Below are 13,602 nucleotides of genomic sequence, written 5' to 3' on the forward strand. Positions count from 1 at the left end.
GTCCAGCAACAACATCCGGCCCTACAATAACAAATCACATCCATCGCTCGGCCCAACAACATTGAGTCTCCGGTTTTGAATCCATCTTCTCCGACTACGAGATTGGGACCCCTCGACTCGACCCTTCACCGCTCCACCACGTCAACGTCTCAGGTATTGCCTTCTATCTCTTCTTCTTCACCTTCTTCTTCCTCTCCCTCTGATACGGAGCCCACTGCTTCCAAAGAAAATGAGATGCGACCCACATCTCAGCTGTCCCTTGTTTCCCAAGAGCCTACTGCTCCACGTCAAAATGAGTTGCGTCCCACAACTCAGTCACAACCAAACACTAATCCCCCACCACACCGAGCTTGCCCTGTTCAACCACATAACCAAATAACATCTGTTGAGCCACCACAAAATAACCACAAAATGCAAACTCGAGCCAAAAACAGAATTACCAAACCCAACCTCAAACTCTCGCTCAATGTGATTGCCTCTCCAAAATCACCGCAAGAACCCACCACCATTACACAAGCCTTGAAAGATCCCAACTGGAGTCTTGCTTGTTCTCGAGAGTATGATGCTCTGTATATCAACCACACTTGGGACTAAGTTCCTCCTCATGCTGACCAAAATGTTGTTGGGTGTAAATGGGTGTTCACCACTAAGTTCCTTGCCAATGGTATTCTCGACCGTTACAAGGCACATCTCGTCGCAAAAGGTTTTCACCAACAGTATGGTAAGGACTACGCTGAGACCTTCAGCCCAGTAATCAAATCAACCACCATACGACTTGTCCTCAATGTTGCTGTTAAGAAATCATGGCCGCTCAAGCAACTAGATGTCAATAATGCCTTCCTCCAAGGTGAACTCACTGAAGAAGTCTACATGTCTCAACCCCCTGGTTTTGTTGACAAGGATTGGCCTCATCATGTTTGTCGTCTCCGCAAGCCTATCTATGGGTTAAAGCAAGCTCCTCGCGCTTGGTACATGGCCTTAAAGCAACATTTACTTGACACTGGCTTCACCAGCTCTCTCGCTGATGCATCTCTTTTTATTCGAGGTAATGGTTCTAACATCACTTATGTCCTAGTTTATGTTGATGACATAATCGTCACTGGCAACAACTCCTCGGTTATCGACTCTGTTCTTGCCTCATTCTCACAACGTTTCTCCATCAAAGACCCCACCGACTTGCATTACTTCCTAGGCATCGAGGTTTCCTGCACGACAACTGGTCTCCATATGATGCAGCGTAGATATATTATGGATCTCCTTCACAAAAATAACATGCACAATGCCAAACCGGTGTCAACGCCTCTCCCCGCATCTCCGAAACTCACCATGTCAATGGGAACTCCTCTTGACGATGCCTCGCGATACCGGTCTGTTGTTGGTAGCTTCCAGTACTTATCATTCACTAGACCAGACATTTCCTATGCTGTAAACCGCCTCTCCCAATTCATGCACCGTCCAACAACTGATCATTGGCAAGCGGTGAAACGAATTCTTCGTTATCTTGCTGGAACCACTACACATGGTATATATCTTCATGCTCACTCTCGTATCCTTCTCCATGGTTACTCAGATGCAGACTAGGCACGTGATACAAATGATTGTGTGTCTACAAATGGATATCTAATATACAATGGCCGTAACCCTATCTCTTGGTCCTCAAAGAAGCAAAAGGGTGTAGCCCGCTCATCCACTGAGGCTGAATATAGGGCGGTTGCCAACACCGCTGCTGAGGTTTGATGGCTGTGCTCTCTCCTAACTGAAATGTGGATCACTCTCCCGACGGCTCCAACAATCTACTGTGACAACATTGGCGCCACCTACCTATGTGCCAATCCCGTTTTTCATTCCTGTATGAAGCATATCGCCATTGACTACCACTTTGTTCGAGATCAGATTCAGACAAACAAGCTCCGTGTCTCTCATGTCTCCACTCATAATCAACTCGCTGACACCCTCACCAAACCATTGTCGCGCACGCAATTCCAGAATGCCTGTCTCAAGATTGGCATCACCAAGCTTCCTTCATCTTGAGGGGGCGTATAAGAGTAAATAGTAGAACTATATAAGTATAGGGATCTCTTTGTAAATATATTTACCCTAGTCTCCCTCTCTATGTATATATAAGGCTGTAGCTACTCTGTTTTGAGATATATACAATACACATTCCGTATACTGCTTCTGTATCAAACAATGTAATGAACCGTGATATTAATTAACTGAACAACAACTTGGCTCATCACAAGAATTTTAAATTGTTTTTGCAGTCTGGTGACCTTGCAGAAGAAGTCTCAACAATTATTGACCCGCAGTATGCAGACGGTGTAGACATGGCAGAGGTCCAGGTACGATTGACATAAAGGAGTTACAATTTTTCCATATATATTATTTATTTTGGATTTTTCATAACTATGGTACTGTATTCGTCCATCATAACGAAAGCATTGTTGACACTAGTCCATGGACTGGAAACTAAATTTGACACAGAAATGCAGGAGATGGCACGTGTTTCATGGGGCACAATTGAGAGTGTGGGTGACCATTCTGAGTAAGATCTAACTGGTTTTTTAAAGCTTGTATTGCTTTGGATGCTGGTAGGACCAATAGACAACCAACATCTTTGCAATCTGCACCTTCTTGTAGGTACGTAAATGGAATATATACAATCCTTAACAACAACGTTCCTGTCCTTGGGAAACTTTTCACTCCAGTCCACTTCCAATTCTTCCTGGACAAGGTAATTTTAGTATATTTGAATGTCTTTATAATCCAATGATTGTTACTTAAACAATTAGGATCAACCTTGAGCCTGGACCAACTCCTTGGTTATTTTTTTATATAAAATGGGTGGTTGATGCTTCGTCCACTTGATTACTCTACTAAGATTTGAACTGTTATGTCCCAAAGCTATTGCCGATCACCATTTAATGTGATCATGCCTTGACGAACTTCACAGATGATCACCTTTTTCTTAAAATTTTGTGCAGTTGGCATCATCCCTTGGCATACGTTTCTGTGCTAATATTTTCAGATGCAAGAAAATATCAGAAACTGGAGCTCAGCAGGTTAGCCTGTGTGCTTGAGATCCCTCTCCCATGTTATGTTTTTGATTCCTTATGTTTCTATGTCTTTTGGTTTCACAGATGTTGCTTGATACGCAAGCCTTGAAGATTTTTCTTCTAAAAGTTCCACCTCTTGATAGACAGGTTAGCTCATATGTTCCAATTTATGTATTTGTGTCTCTGTTGGATACTCTGTATATAAGATTAAACATTGCCTATGTTGTTAGTCATGAAGCATTGGGTATTATATGCATTTCTGATAACTCTATGAATCCAAAGCCAGTTAATTTGTTTTAGTTTTGGAAATGACATTTCAGACTATAAGTGCTGCCAGCTATTCTAAATTCGTGAAGCGTCAAATGAGCAGGGCTGAAGCAGTCCTAAAGGTTTTCGCTTGAGCACCATCGAGACAAATTTTTTTTCCTGCATCTCTCTCTGCTCACCGAAAACTTATATTATCTTACTGTAGGTCACACTCTCCCCAGTCAGTTCGGTGGCAGAGACATATAGTGCACTGTTTCCAAAAGGAACACCCATGAAGCTTCAGCGCATCTTAGACCTTAAGGTAGTTTTGGCATTCTGAATCCATTTTCATACTTGATCACTCTCATGCTCTTCACTGTCTGGAGAATCGTCTCTTATTTTCAGCCAAAACAGTAGAGGGTCCTCAAAGAGGTTCTAAGGTGTTTGATGTTTCAGGGTCTTACGAAAGCCGATCAGCAGAGTATACTTGATGATTTCAATAAGCATGCACCAAGAATTACACAGCCTTCGGTTGCAGCAGAAATGCCACAACCAGATTCAATTCAACCTTCACAGCCTTTGGAAACCACTAACAGGTACCCGGCTGTAGTCGTTGAGTGCATAGCAAATAGTGAGGATGTTACAGCCAGACTTGCAACCGCTAGTTATAAGAAGTTCATTGACCGTCACCGTCCCTTGAGGAAACTCTTTATTGCATGATTTGTTTCTTTTTCTTTATTTGATTCTTATATTAATGTGTCCCTATTGAGACTTTTACATAACAATTCAAAGCTAACTATGCATGTGTGAACATAGATGAGCAAACAGTTTATAGCTAACGAAAGATGATGTTAAAACGTTTTGTGAACAAACCAAAGTTCGTATGATAAACTATCAAACTTTAAACGACAATTTTTAAGTTGAGGTTGGTAAGCATAGTGTTGACTCTACGATTTTGAGTTTGAGAGTGATCAAGTATGAAAATGGATTCAGAATGCCAAAATTACCTTAAGGTCTAAGATGCGCTGAACTTTCATGGGTGTTGTTGAGTTTCAGTGTTTTGAGTAAATAAATAAACAGAAAACATAGAAAATATTTTTATTTTTATAATAAATTAAACACATAAATAGACAAAGAACCGGACTCAATAACAATAAGAAATATATAGATTTAAGGAATAAATTACTAGGAGTACTAGAAAATACGTTGAAAACAACGTTCTCCAAATATCAATAACCAACCATTAGTTTACTCAAACGCAAGCTGACATGCCTTTGAACTTCTAGTCACACATTCTAACTCTTTCAACATCACATGCTTCTCTACAGATTCTGAGTAGAATGTGGCCTTCTTAAGATGACTCGCGTTTGCTAGAATGTATTTTGCAGCTTCCCTCTCTTGTTGTGTGTCATTGTATTGTCTCCATTCAAAGATCTCCAGATGAGATGATAAACTTTGAGGAACAAAATTTGGTTTGTTCAACACCGGATTTATCGTGTCCTTGACACAGTGCTTTTGATACTACAAGATAGAAATATAAATTTACTCAGTCTTAGGCCCATAATAACGCGTATTTGAAGGAAGATCCACATACCAGTTTGAGCTGGAGAACTCGAAGTCTAGGAGCATTATTGAGTATACGAGTAAGTAGATTCCATTGCTCAACAGAACATAAACATAGCTCTAGATGGTCAAGATTGAAGAAGGAAGAGCAAGTAGGTTGATATGCAGTCTACAAATTGAAGCAACACATGAGTACGGGTGACGATGACACCCACATTGCAGTAAAACATGTTAAGACATTTGACAAACAATAAAAAAAAAACGTTCTTACATATGAAATGACAGAGCATAGAGAGAGATATTGGGTTGATGCAAGAGATCCTAGAAACTTGTAAGGGTTGTCGAAAACAACGTTGACACTTGCCTTGACCAGCCGAGGCATGTTTTTAAACTGTAAATAGTTGCTGAAGCTGTCCCTAATCCTAAAGTACCTCAAAGAAGGGGTATTTATCACAAAACCATGAACACCTTTAGGCCGAGATTTACCAGACGTATTATCGATAGATAAAATCCTCAACGTAGGCACATCGATCGTAAATATCATAACATTGGTAAGGGAGCTTCGTTTCACAACCAAATCTTCAAGTATTCGGCATTTGCTTAGAAGCCTTTTCACAGATTCGTCCCCTGAGAACTTGACCGATAAAAGGTGGAGACGTTTGAGACATGGCATATATACATCAGGTTCAGGTGGAACATCCACCAAACTTAAATTCTCGAGTATAACAGTTTCAAGTAGTGAAAAGTTGTAAAAGCTTTTGGGCAACTCAAAGGAACTACAAATCATCTCAATTCTCAGCTCTCTCAAAGAACGAGCAACTGCCATGTTAACCAAAGCTTTGATGTCTTTATTGATAAATGTGGATTCATCTTAAGATGCAGGCTTTCTACGCTTGATCTTCTGTTAATAAATTGTACAAACTTCCAGTAACTTCTACCTATGGATTCACCATCATACCTGAATGTCTTCACATCCTTCCAAAAATATCTCCACCGTTTTGACAAGACACTTGTGGCTACAACATCTTTACTAGGAAGCAAAGATAATATCTTTAACAACACTTTATCTGGAAACTCGCTGATTGTCTGAATCTTGTTCTCCATGCTTTCCTGGTAAATTATGCTGCCACAATCAATTGAAGAAAAGCTTTCGTTCGCCATTTTACACTCTATTCGCATAGACAACCCTAAGACATAGTTGTGTTTCTTTTATAGTGTTCTGGATCATCAATGTAAATCTTGGTTGTGATTTAATTATCAATGTTCAGTTATCTCTTTGTTTTTACCATTATTTTTTACTTTCTTAAATGCTAAAAAAGAGGAAAGAAATCATGATAGCTTAATATATAAATCACAAATGGCATGGGCAACAAAAAGTGGCAGGATATTAATTCATATAATTTGCTTTTAAATTAGAAAAAGAGCTTTTCAGTGATTATATTACTTTTAAATTGAAATATTTTTTTAAAAATATAACACATGTCACTTAACTAGTAAGAAATGTGATTACTGGCAAATTCATATAAATCTATATTAAAACTTAGAAAATTTTAAAAAGAGAATCAATAAAACTTTTTATTTGCTAAATCCCTTATACAAAAAGTACATGTGATTGAACCTATAGAAATGTGATAAGTGTTCAATAGCTGTTGGCAAAAAAAAAAAGAGAGAGCAAATTAGTGAAACTTTTAAGACTAATCTTTTATAATTAATAAAATAAAGTACAGTCATCCGACCAATAAAAATATGAAATTGGCAACTTAGTCTGAAATTATAAAATAAATGAGATTGCTTGTTTTGTGAACTTTATAAATAAACTAGAATTTGTACCAGCACGGGATTTTAATTTAAATCTTTTTCTATTAATATAAATTCTTCAACTCGAATATAATCATTCAAAGTTTTGAGGGTAAATCTTTATATATATATATATATGTCATTTGGTAATATGAGGAAAAATAAATGACATTGATGACTACTTCAAAATCTTTTATCATTAAGAGAGTTTACTTCTTATTCTTATATTTCATTAAAAACATTTTTTAAAGGCTTTGATTTTGATCGATTGTTGATCTAATTGTGTATATTATTTATGATTAGATACTAACATAACATTATTCCGTATAAATTTAAATATACCGAATCTCATGAATATTGCTTAAAGGTAAAATATAATATCATATCGTTATAACATCTTTACCAAGCTTGTTTTACTCATCGAAATAATTGTAACGTATCATAAACGACCAATTCATGAAAGTGCATATCTTATTCTACTTTCCATGATTATATGGCCAAACTGTTAAACCCGACTTGGAATCTAATAATCTATTTAATAATGTATGTCATTTATTTTTCTACAAACTCATTCGTTTCACACAGTTAATGAGATGTCAGAGATTTTAATTTAGTCATGTGTGATTGTGTATTCTCTATTATCTTTTCAAGTTTTACTAATTTATTTTCAAACATTTTTAACTTTAATTTTTCGTCATTATTGATGATGCACTCCATTTGACATCTACTTTTTCCACCTTCTATTGGATCACACATAACACATATTAGACTGTAAAATGATTATCAAGATATATTATAACTATTTTCTCTTTAATTACTATCTTTTAATACTTAAATTTGGATTAGAAGCATTTGATTTAATTAACGAAACATCAAATTATTTTTTCCTTTTTGATCATGTTATAAAATAACATTTCACTTTTAATTTTATTTTTCCTGTTTAAAATTTTATAAGTACAATTACAGAATTTTTTTTATTCTACGATAATTTTAAAATTTACTTCCATTCCACAACTCAATAATACACAATTACATAATTTTTTTTATTCTACCATAAATTTAAAATTTACTTCCATTCTAAAACTCAATAATATATTTATAATTTTAATTATGATCAGTTTAATAGAAAATTTTAATTATACTATTACCACTAATAAAAAATTATAGTATTGTTTTTTTATTTTAACATTTTATTTATTTTGCTAATTATATTTTTTATTTAAACTTTCTATTAATTATAATTAACATAAATATGCGCTAAATGAATTTTTTAAATTTATTTTAAAGTTAAAAAAATTGCTTAGGTGGATGTTTTTGTAGCTAGAAATGATGATATATAATTACAAGATCAATGGAGATTCTAATCATAGTTCTTGTCTTCTTGCTAAAAAAATATTTTATTTGTCTCTTATAATTATGTGTCTTAACCATATGATGCACGCATATGTAAAAGAACTAAGCATAAACGATACATGAAAGAAAGTTAGGTACGAATAGGTAATAATATTATTCTAAATTCAGTGTTTTACTTCATATATATCGGATAAATGCTCTATTCTTTTCTTTAGTTTTTTTTATGGTTGAATAATAAAATTAGAGTTTCGTTCACACCGCTGAACTTTGGATGAAATATTATCAGGTTGAATCCGCAGGATTTAAAAATTGTGTTGAGCCTACAGATTTTTGATGAAATAGTGATGGACCTACAGACTTTGGATTAAATCTAGTGGATCAGTTTATTATTTGTATAATTGTTTAAAGGCTTTATTAAAATTTGTAAGGCCCACAAAAATTAAAGAAGTTGTGGCTGAGGTGGTGGCACCAGGAGTGAGTAAAATGAATTTTATATATATAGATGTTGGGTTGCTGTCAAAAAAATAAATGTTGGGTTTTTGTGGAAAATTTTATCAACTATTTGACGTAGACCATCTGCATCGCTTAGACCATCTACATCAGAGAAAACATTTTACAGAAAACTATTAGTTTTATTACACTTTTTCATTTTTTATTTTTATTTTAATATATGGACCACTAAAAAAATAACACCTGTTGAGAAACGTTTCTTAAAGTGCTCCAGCAAAAAACGGTACTTTTCTTTTTTCTTCTCTTTCTTTTTTTATTATCTTTTAATAAGCATAATTACATGAGCAACCCTTATAGTAACCCCCACTAATGATACCCTTAGCAACTCTCATCATCTCTCAAAATAATATATTTTTAATTATTATTTTTTGATATTATCTAAATAAAAAAACTGTTAAAAAAATTGACTTATCGTACACTTTTACACGTAAGAGAAACAATTTTCATGGTTTTAGAACAAACGTTTCTTAGACCATCATTACCGGTAGTAACGATGAGCGTTACTCAAATTAATATATTTTAATTATTTTTTAAAATATTATTATATATTTAAATAATAAATCAATAAAAATAAAACTGACCAATCACAAACTTCCATATTCTTGAGTAACTATTTTTTCGGTACGTGCCAAAGAACCACTTCTTGCTTTTTGATCTACTTTATTATTATTTTTTAATTTTTAATTAAGAGTAACGATGAGTGTTCATGCTCTTAATTTTTACCCCTAATAAAAATTACCATTGGACATGTTCTTATCTCTTTTTGTAACAAAAACATATCTCAAGAGATGTGTCAACAAAAATTTGTCGATTAAATCCACACTCCAGGGTATATATACAAACCAATAAATTAAACAAGTCTAATTCTCTTGGCTGTTGGCTCCTATATGGTTAGATTTTTTTTTGTTCTTTTTTTTTTTTAATAAAGTATGGTTAGATTTTACAGTTGTCTTTCTTCTCAATGCTCGCATTTTGTATGTAGTAGGCCAAAAAAAATAAAAATAGAAACCATATCTTTGGCATGTGAACCATGGTCGATCAGTGTTTTTATAACCACTAATACATAGCAAAGAGATTAGGATACGACTTACTTATAAAATATTTTATAAAATAAAATTAGTTAATTAACTGAAATGTGTGAAAAGTAGCAAGTTACAAATTCTTTTAACCTTTAAAATGAGCATATCAATGAAACAGTTGCTTGCTAAATTCCTTTATAAGACAATGCACAAATGTGAAAAGTGGTAAGTTCTCATTTTTTTTTTTAATATCTAAATGAGAACTATATAGACTTTCCTTCATCATGCTTATAATGGACAATACTTAGAATCAAGGCGAGCAGATCTAATTGCGCATCGATGAAGTGCTCTTTCAACTTGTCTATATTAATCTGCATAAATATTATAAATCATATTATCTAGAACTCGAACCCCATACCTCATAGTGTAAAAACATTAATTAACACTTGGTCAACCCTTGGGGAAAGGGACTTCCATAATTCACATAAATTTATATAATTATTTTTAAATTAAATAAGAGCATATCAATAGTTACATTTCTTTCAAAATATTGTTCAAAATTCAATATTTCGCTAACCATTTTTTGGATCTGCCATTTTGTCTAATATATTTTAAACACCAAGGTGTCGTTCGACGATCCAACATTGCTACCACACGTCCATGGAAAACGTTTATGTTAACCTTCGATTAATTCACAAACTAACCATTCATTCCTCAAATCCACCGTTGAATACGAATCTGATAGCATTACAAAGCTCCCCACCAAATTTCAGCCAAATCGAACTCCGTTTCATCCTCCAATTGTTTCTCCAAAGTAGCCATCTCGGATAAGTCCGCTCTGTCCGTACATAAGGGTTGGTGTCGACAGACACCACCATTCTGTCGAGCGACACCAACCCAAAAACCACGACCAGAGCCTCCCTTCAAGCTCCTTTTCACCAGAAACCCTAATCTTTCACGACTAATAATTCCCTAGTCGATTAAACACCAAACAACACGACTTACCTTGATAACAGCCATGAGAAAGCCTCCTTAACTCTTCCAAAACACACATAGATGATGGATATCCCTTCTTTTTCTCTTAACCCTCCTCAAAGCTCTCTCTTTGCTCTTAGGATCAAACTCACAACCTTTCTCTCTCTTTCTCTTTCTTTTCTAGAAGAGACAAGCACAACTCCCACAAAGAAAAGAAGCTTGTCAAGCCTTTAAAAGACTTAAGATTTTCTCCCCAAACCCAAACCAAGTTAAACTGAGCAATTTTGAAACAAACCGAATAACGACTAATTTACCCTAAACTGTGTTCGAGATGTTACAAAATGTGAAAAGTGGCAAGTTCAATACTTTGTTATAAAAAATGGCAAGTTCAATATAAGTTTATACAAAATATTTAAATTCTTTTAAAGAGCAAATCGAGTGAACTTTTCAAAAAAATATTCCATAAGATGAAAGCACAATCACCCAACCAATAGAAATGTGAAAACTGGCATTTGTCTTAAATATAATTGCTTCTTGTTTTGAGTTATAATTAGGGATTATATTAAGGATTTTGCTATTTTCTTACTTAGATATTGTGGATGTGCTATTTTCACTCAAATCTTACAGATCATTTGAAAACGCTTAACATTTTACAAATTTATTATTTTGTTTTGCTGAAATACATATTTTATAAAACATGCTTAAGTGTAAGAATAAATATAACCGACTAAATTCAAACATAACAAGTAAAACACATGTTATATATTGTATATTTATAACCTGAAAAATGGTAAATCTATAACATTTAAAGCAAAACGGTAATTTAGAAGAAAAAACATGAAAAATGACATTTTCATAATTGATTCATATGTTTAGAAGGGGATCTTCCTATGCATAGAACTTTTTGTTCGTCACAAATTTATTGTTTCACACTCTTTTTGTTCATTTTTTGAAATCTTGTGCAATGTGCAATGTGCAATGTAAAATGAGGTGTGAGAAGGAAAATGAAATTAAAGACCTCACGAATGAAATAGTGCTACTACATTACCCAGCTGCCTATCCACAACAAGGTCCACCAGATGAAGTGGCTATTGAACATGCCAATGGTAGGCGACATGCTGCGAAACGAAGAATGGACAGGCTCTCCTTGGAAATGAAATACTTGATCAGCCAATTGGTCGTAAACACAGAAAAACCATACTGATAAGTGATAAGTTAACGTTAATTTTTTTCTTGAAACTGATCACTTTTATGTAAATAAAAATAATAAATGGATTGGTTACGTGGAAACCTTCACTATTGGTATTTGGTATTTTTCTTCAAATTATCTTATGTAAATAACTGAAACATTGTTATGTTTCTAATTAAATAAATAACAAATGTAATCTGCCTCTTGTTTGAATATTTTATCTCCGCTTTTTTTTTTTTTTGTGATTCTAAATTTTTCTTGTGTCCCAAGGCACTCTTAAAATTTCATAAGTTAGTACTTAATTAAGTTTTACATGATATGATCCTCATCATCTAATAAACCATATGCGTCAGTGTAAAGTTATTTCAATCGTCTCTAAAAGATATATATATATATATATATCTTATATAATAAAGTAAGCTTTTCCTAAAGCTTTGCATGAGAATGTGACATTTGGCATTCTACATAATTGACATGTGTCTATTCATCCTTATTTTAATTATAATTTTGAATATAATCCAATTTCATTAAAAATAATAATAATTTAAAATTATTATATTCAGTTTCCTATAATTTGCATTAAATTTTGTGTATAGGTTACAAATGGCTATTACAAAAATTTTTAAAACATCTTAACTGTCTCTTAACCACAAATATATACATTAAATATTACTTTTTAACAAATTTTAAATTGTATTTAAGGTTAACAAACAAAACAGTCAAAATTATTGTCATGCATTAAAATGTTGACTTCATATTTGTTCATATTTGTTTTTTTTCATATTTTAAACAAAACAAAATATTTCCAATTGAACTATAAATAAAACACATTTTGTCATATACATTTCACTCACAATTTAATATGAAAGTGAAAAATAAATTCAATTAAACCACAACTAAAACACACTCAATCATATAAATTTAACTCACACTTTAAAATAAAACTGAAAAAATTATTTCCAATTAAACCACAAATAAAATCCATTTAATCATATAAATGTAACTTACACTTTAATATAAAGCTAAGATAAAAAAAATATTATTTATTGTCTCTATTGTCCCTAAAACAAATATTCTCAAAAATATAATGATGGCACTGGCCAATGCATGTCAAATATGGAAACCTTAAAACCCAAAATGAAGAAGAAGAAGAAGAAAGCCAACCTTGTGTTTTCTAAAAAAAAATTCTATCTATTTCCTATTACATCTATAGTTTAATTATCATCACTTATAAGAAAAACAATATTATTTATAATAAAATAAATTATTTCTTACAATCGGTCTCTAATTTTACGAGATTGTGAACTTTTTGATCCGGTATGTTGTCAAAGCGCTGAGGTGATGAATGTGAATCGGAATTTACAACCTCCTAATATAACAGAAATCGTTTATACCACATAACATAACAGTAATGCTTTCTTCTAGCATGACTAGAAAATCATATATAACATATATCTTTTATACCACATAACATGACACCAATGCTTTTTTCTAGCATGGCTAGAAAATCATCAACACAAATATTTTAGACCACTTATTCACAACACACATACCAAAGCAAATATTTTAGACCACTAAGGTCACTTCTCCCACTAACAATCAAAAAGTGCTCTCTCAACACATTAGATAAACAATGTATACGTCTAATAGTTAGTTTTTTATAGTTGTATTTAATAGTTTGTTATAAGGCTATAGTTTAGGCACATTATAAATTTTTAATAAAATAACAAATTTATGTAATACATAACAAAACAAATAATTTTATGTATATTCAGATTTATTGAAAACACGATTAAAAAAATAAATAAATAAATCAAGCAAAAACAAAAAAAAAACCAAACCCGTCCGACGGGCGGGCCTCTCCCTATTATATATATATATATATCTTATAATA

The 13,602-nt window shown here is 33.1% G+C and overlaps 1 pseudogene across 1 annotated transcript; it reads right to left on the bottom strand.

The window, feature by feature from the left end:
- Nucleotides 1-4,388: 4,388 nt before the first annotated feature.
- LOC104759935 (putative FBD-associated F-box protein At1g50980) lies at nucleotides 4,389-6,151 on the bottom strand (annotated as a pseudogene). Its single transcript, XR_015587710.1, has 3 exons — nucleotides 5,137-6,151; nucleotides 4,897-5,034; nucleotides 4,389-4,823 (listed from the first exon to the last, which is right to left on the bottom strand). The product of XR_015587710.1 is annotated as a putative FBD-associated F-box protein At1g50980 (transcript).
- Between the last annotated feature and the right edge of the window lie 7,451 nt (nucleotides 6,152-13,602).

The sequence above is a fragment of the Camelina sativa genome, chromosome 17, assembly GCF_030686135.1.
Source record: "Camelina sativa cultivar CO46 ecotype springtype chromosome 17, ASM3068613v1".
Classification (NCBI taxonomy): Eukaryota; Viridiplantae; Streptophyta; class Magnoliopsida; order Brassicales; family Brassicaceae; genus Camelina; species Camelina sativa.